Source organism: Stenella coeruleoalba, assembly GCF_951394435.1.
Source record: "Stenella coeruleoalba genome assembly, chromosome: X".
Lineage (NCBI taxonomy): Eukaryota > Metazoa > Chordata > Mammalia > Artiodactyla > Delphinidae > Stenella > Stenella coeruleoalba.
In genome coordinates this window covers 28192558-28198557 of record NC_137152.1, presented here as the reverse complement: position 1 = coordinate 28198557, position 6000 = coordinate 28192558, and positions in this window count along the sequence as shown.

The window sequence follows — 6000 nt, the reverse complement described above, 5'->3', positions numbered from 1 at the left end:
GTTGCTGTACTCTCCTCCTAGGCTCTGAAGCTCCCCCTCTGTCTAGGCTGATCTCCCTGCTGGTGAGGAGACTTCCCAGAGTGCAGGAACCTTTCTTCCTTCACAGGTCCCTCCCTGGGGCACAGGGCCTGTCCCAATTCCTTTATTTTTCTTTTTCCTTTGTCCTACCCAGTTACGTGGAGGTTTTCTTGCCCTTTCAGAAGTCTGAGGTCTTCTATTGGCGTTCAGTAGATGTTCTGTGTGAATCGTTCTACTTGTAGATGTATTTTTAATGTTTTTGTAGGAGAAGGTGAGTTCCATATCCTACTCCTTCACCATCTTGATCCCCTTCAGCATTAATGTTTTAAATGTCTGGTAAAATTCAACTGTGATGCCATCTCGTCCTGGGCTTTTCTTCTTTGGGAGATTTTTGATTACTGATCCAGTCTCCTTACTAGTAATTGGATTGTTCAGTTTCTATTTTCTTCCTGATTCAGTCATGGTTGATTTTATTTTTCCAAGAATTTTTCCATTTCTTCTAGGTTGTCCTCTTTGTTGGCATATAGTTACAGTAGCTTCTTATGATTCTTTGTATTTCTGTGGTATCTGTTGTAATGTCTCCATTTTCATTTATAATTTTGTTGATTTGGATCTTCTCTGTCTTTTCCTTGTTTAGCTAAAGGTATGCCAATTCTGTTTATACTTTCAAAAAAACTACTCTTAGTTTGCTTAATTGTTTTCCTGTTCTCAGTTTCATTTATTTCTGCTCTAATATAATTTTCCATTGTCTGCAAACTTTGGGCATAGCTTTCTTCTTTTTCTAGTTCCTTAAGGCATAGAGCTAGGTTGTTTATTTGAAATTTTTCTAGTTTCTTTTTTTTTCTAGTTTCTTAATGTAGGTGTTTATTGCTATGAACATCCTCTTAGAACTGCTTTTGCTATATCCCACAAATTTTGATAGGCTGTGTTTCCATTTTCATTTGCCTCAAGTTACTTTTTATTTCCTCTGCAATTTCTTTGATACATTGCATGTTCAGGAAAGTGTTTTTAAACTTCCATGTATTTGTGAATTTTCCAGTTTTCCTCCTGTTATTAATTTCTAGTTTCACACAGTTGTGGTCAGAGAAGATATTTGGTATGATTTCAATCTTCTTGAATTTTCTAAGACTGGCTAAACATATGGTGTGTCCTAGAAAATGTTCCATGCATGCTTGAGAAGAATGTGTATTCTGCTGTTGTCAGATAGAATGTTCTGTTTTTATCTGTTAGGTTCATTTGCTGTATGTTGTTCTCATCCACTGGTTCCTTATTGATTGTCTGTTTGGACGATCTATCCATTGTTGAGAGTGGGTAATTAAAGTCGCAATTATTATATTGTTTTTTATTTCTTCTTTAAACTCTGTTAGTTCTTGCTTTATATACTTGGGTACACCAATGTTGGATGTATAAATATTGAAAATTGTTATATGTTCTTTGTCTCTTTTTACCATTTTTAGTGTAAAGTCAATTAGGTATTCCTGCTTTTTCTGGATACCATTTGCTGAAATATCTTCTTCTATCCCTTAACTCTTAGTATGTTTGTAATGCTAAAGTGAGTCTCTTGTAAGCAGCATATCACTGGATCTTGTTTTGCTTTTTATCGTTCTACGTATTTTTTTTAAATTTTAACATCTTCATTAGAGTATAATTGCTTTACAATGGTGTGTCAGTTTCTACTTTATAAAAAAGTGAATCAGTTATACATATACATATGTGCCTATATCTCTTCCCTCTTGCATCTCCCTCCCTCCCACCCTCCCTATCCCACCCCTCTAGGTGGTCACAAAGCACTGAGCTGATCTCCCTGTGCTATGCGGCCGCTTCCCACTAGCTACCTATTTCATGTTTGGTAGTGTGTATATGTCCATGCCCCTCTCTCACTTTGTCCCAGCTTACCCTTCCCCCTTGCCGTATCCTCAAGTCCATTCTTTAGTAGGTCTGCATCTTTACTCCCGTCTTGCCCCTACATTCTTCTGACCATTTTCTTTTTTTTTAATTCCATATATATGTGTTATCATATGGTATTTGTTTTTATTTTTTGACTTATTTTACTCTGTATGACAGTCCCTAGGTCCATCCACCTCACTACAAATAACTCAGTTTTGTTCCTTTTTATGGCCGAGTAATATTCCATTGTATATATGTGTCACATCTTCTTTATCCATTTATCTGTCAGTGGACACTTAGGTTGCTTCCATGTCCTAGCTATTGTAAATAGAGCTGCAATGAACATTTTGGTACATGACTTTTTTAAATTATGGTTTTCTAAGGGTATATGCCCAGTAGTGGGATTGCTGGCTCATATGGTAGTTCTATTTTTAGTTTTTTAAGGAACCTCCATACTGTTCTCTATAGTGGCTGTATCAGTTTACATTCCTACCAACAGTGCAAGAGGGTTCCCTTTTCTACACACCCTCTCCAGCATTTATTGTTTGTAGATTTTTTGATGATGGCCATTCTGACTGGTATGAGATAATATCTCATTGTAGTTTTGAGTTGCATTTCTCTAATGATTAATGATGTTGAGCATTCTTTCATGTGTTTGCTGGCATACTGTATATCTTCTTTGGAGAAATGTCTATTTAGATCTTCTGCCCATTTTTGGATTGGGTTGTTTGTTTTTTTGATATTGAGCTGCATGAGCTGCTTATAAATTTTGGAGATTAATGCTTTGTCAGTTGCTTCATTTGCAAATATTTTCTCCCATTCTGAGGGTTGTCTTTTGCTCTTGTTTATGGTTTCCTTTGCTGTGCAAAAGCTTTTAAGTTTCATTAGGTCCCATTTGTTTATTTTTGTTTTTATTTCCATTTCTCTAGGAGGTGGGTCAAAAAGGATCTTGCGGTGATGTATGTCATAGAGTGTTCTGCCTATGTTTTCTTCTAATAGTTCGATAGTGTCTGGCCTTACATTTAGGTCTTGAATCTATTCTGAGTTTATTTTTGTGTATGGTGTTAGGCAGTGTTCTAATTTCATTCTTTTACATGTAGCTGTCCAGTTTTCCCAGCACCACTTATTGAAGAGGCTGTCTTTCCTCCACTGTATATTCTTGCCTCCTTTTTCAAAGACAAGGTGACCATATGTGTATGGGTTTATCTCTGGGCTTTCTATCTTGTTCCATTGATCTATATTTCTGTTTTTGTGCCAGTATCATACTGCCTTGATTACTGTACCTTTGTAGTATAGTCTGAAGTCAGGGAGCCTGATTAGTCCAGCTCCGTTTTTCTTTCTCAAGATTGCTTTACCAATTCGGGGTCCTTTGTGTTTCCATACAAATTGTGAAAAATTTTTTTCTAGTTCTCTGAAAAATGCCAGTGGTAGTTTGATAGGGATTGCACTGAATCTGTAGATTGCTTTGGGTAATAGAGTCATTTTCACAATGTTGATTCTTCCAATCGAAGAACATGGTATATCTCTCCATCTATTTGTATCATCTTTAATTTCCTTCATCAGTGTCTTATAATTTTCTGCATACAGATCTTTTGTCTTCTTAGGTAGGTTTATCCCTAGATATTTTATTCTTTTTTTTGCAGTGGTAAATGGGAGTGTTTTCTTAATTTCTCTTTCAGATTTTTCATCATTAGTGTATAGGAGTGCCAGAGATTTCTGTGCATTAATTTTGTATCCTGCTACTTTACCAAATTCATTGATTAGCTCTAGTAGTTTTCTGGTAGCATCTTTAGGATTCTCTATGCATAGTATCATGTCATCTGCAAACAGTGACAGCTTTACTTCTTTTCCAGTTTGGATTCTTTTTATTTCTTTTTCTTCTCTGATTCCTGTGGCTGAAACTTCCAAAACTATGTTGAATAAGAGTGGTGAGAGTGGGCAACCTTGTCTTCTTCCTGATCTTAGTGGAAATGGTTTCAGTTTTTCACCATTGAGGACGATGTTGGCTGTGGGTTTATATGGCCTTTATTATGTTGAGGGAAGTTCCCTCTGTGCCTACCTTCTGGAGGGTTTTTATCGTAAATGGGTGTTAAATTTTGTCAAAAGCTTTCTCTGCATCTATTGAGATGACCATATGGTTTTCTCCTTCAATTTGTTAGTATGGTTTATCACATTGATTGATTTGCGTATATTGAAGTATCCTTGCATTCCTGGGATAAATCCCACTTGATCATGGTGTATGATCCTTTTAATGTGCTGTTGGATTCTGTTTGCTAGTATTTTGTTGAGGATTTTTGCATCTATGTTCATCAGTGATATTGGCGTGTAGTTTTCTTTGTTTGTGACATCTTTTTCTGGTTTTGGTATCAGGGTGATGTTGGCCTTGTCGAATGAGTTTGGGAGTGTTCCTCCCTCTGCTATATTTTGGAAGAGTTTGAGAAAGGTAGGTGTTAGCTCTTCTCTAAATGTTTGATAGAACTCGCCTGTGAAGCCTTCTGGTCCTGGGCTTTTGTTTGTTGGAAGATTTTTAATCACAGTTTCAATGTCAGCGCTTGTGATTGCTCTGTTCATATTTTCGCTTTCTTCCTGGTTCAGTCTCGGAAGGTTGTGCATGTCTAAGAATTTGTCCACTTCTTTCAGGTTGTCCATTTTATTGGCATAGAGTTACTTGTAGTAATCTCTCATGATCTTTTGTATTTCTGCAGTGTCAGTTGTTACTTCTCCTTTTTCATTTCTAATTCTATTGATTTGAGTCTTCTCCCTTTTTTTCTTCATAAGTCTGGCTAATGGTTTATCAATTTTGTTTATCTTCTCGAAGAACCAGCTTTTAGTTTAATTGATCTTTGCTATCGTTCCTTCATTTCTTTTTCATTTATTTCTGATCTGATCTTTATGATTTCTTTCCTTCTGCTAACTTTGGGGTTTTTTTTGTTCTTTCTCTAATTGCTTTAGGTGTAAGGTTAGTTTGTTCATTTTAGATGCTTCTTCTTAAGGTAGGCTTGTATAGGTATAAACTTCCCTCTTAGAAATGCTTTTGCTGCATCCCATAGGTTTTGGGTCATTGTGTTTTCATGGTCATTTGTTTCTCGGTTTTTTTTGTTGTTGTTGTTTTGTGTGGTATGCGGGCCTCTCACTGTTGCCTCTCCTGTTGTGGAGCACAGGCTCTGGACACGCAGGCTCAGCAGCCATGGCTCACAGGCCCAGCCACTCCGCGGCATGTGGATCCTCCCCGACCAGGGCACAAACCCGTGTCCCCTGCAACGGCAGGCCGACTCTCAACCACTGTGCCACCAGGGAAGCCCTGTTTCTAGGTATTTTTTGATTTCCTCTTTAATTTCTTCAGTGATCTCTTGGTTATTAAGTAGTGTGTTGTTTAGCCCCCATGTGTTTGTATTTCTTACAGATTTTTCCTGTAATTGATATCTAGTCTCATAGTGTTGTGGTCGGAAAAGATACTTGATACAATTTCAATTTTCTTAATTTTACCAAGGCTTGATTTGTGACCCAAGATATGATCTATCCTGGAGAATGTTCCATGAACATTTGAGAAGAAAGTGTATTCTGTTATTTTTGCATGGAATGGCCTATAAATATCAATTAAGTCCATCTTGTTTAATGTATCATTTAAAGCTTGTGTTTCCGTATTTATTTACATTTTGGATGGTCTGTCTATTGGTGAAAGTGGGGTGTTAAAGTCCCCTACTATGATTGTGTTACTGTCGATTTTCCCTTTTATGGCTGTTAGTATTTGCTTTATATATTGAGGTGCTCCTATGTTGGGTGCATAAATATTTACAATTGTTATATCTTCTTTTTGGATAGATCTCTTGATCATTATGTAGTGTCCTTCTTTGACTCTTGTAATAGTCTTTATTTTAAAGTCTATTTTGTCTGATATGAGAATTGCTACTCCAGCTTTCTTTGATTTCCATTTGCATGGAATATCTTTTTACATCCCCTCACTTTCAGTCTGTATGTGTCTCTAGGCCTGAAGTGGGTCTCTTGTGGACAGCATATATATGGGTCTTATTTTTGTATCCATTCAGCCAGTCTGTGTCTTTTGGTTGGAGCATTTAATCCATTTACATTTAAGGT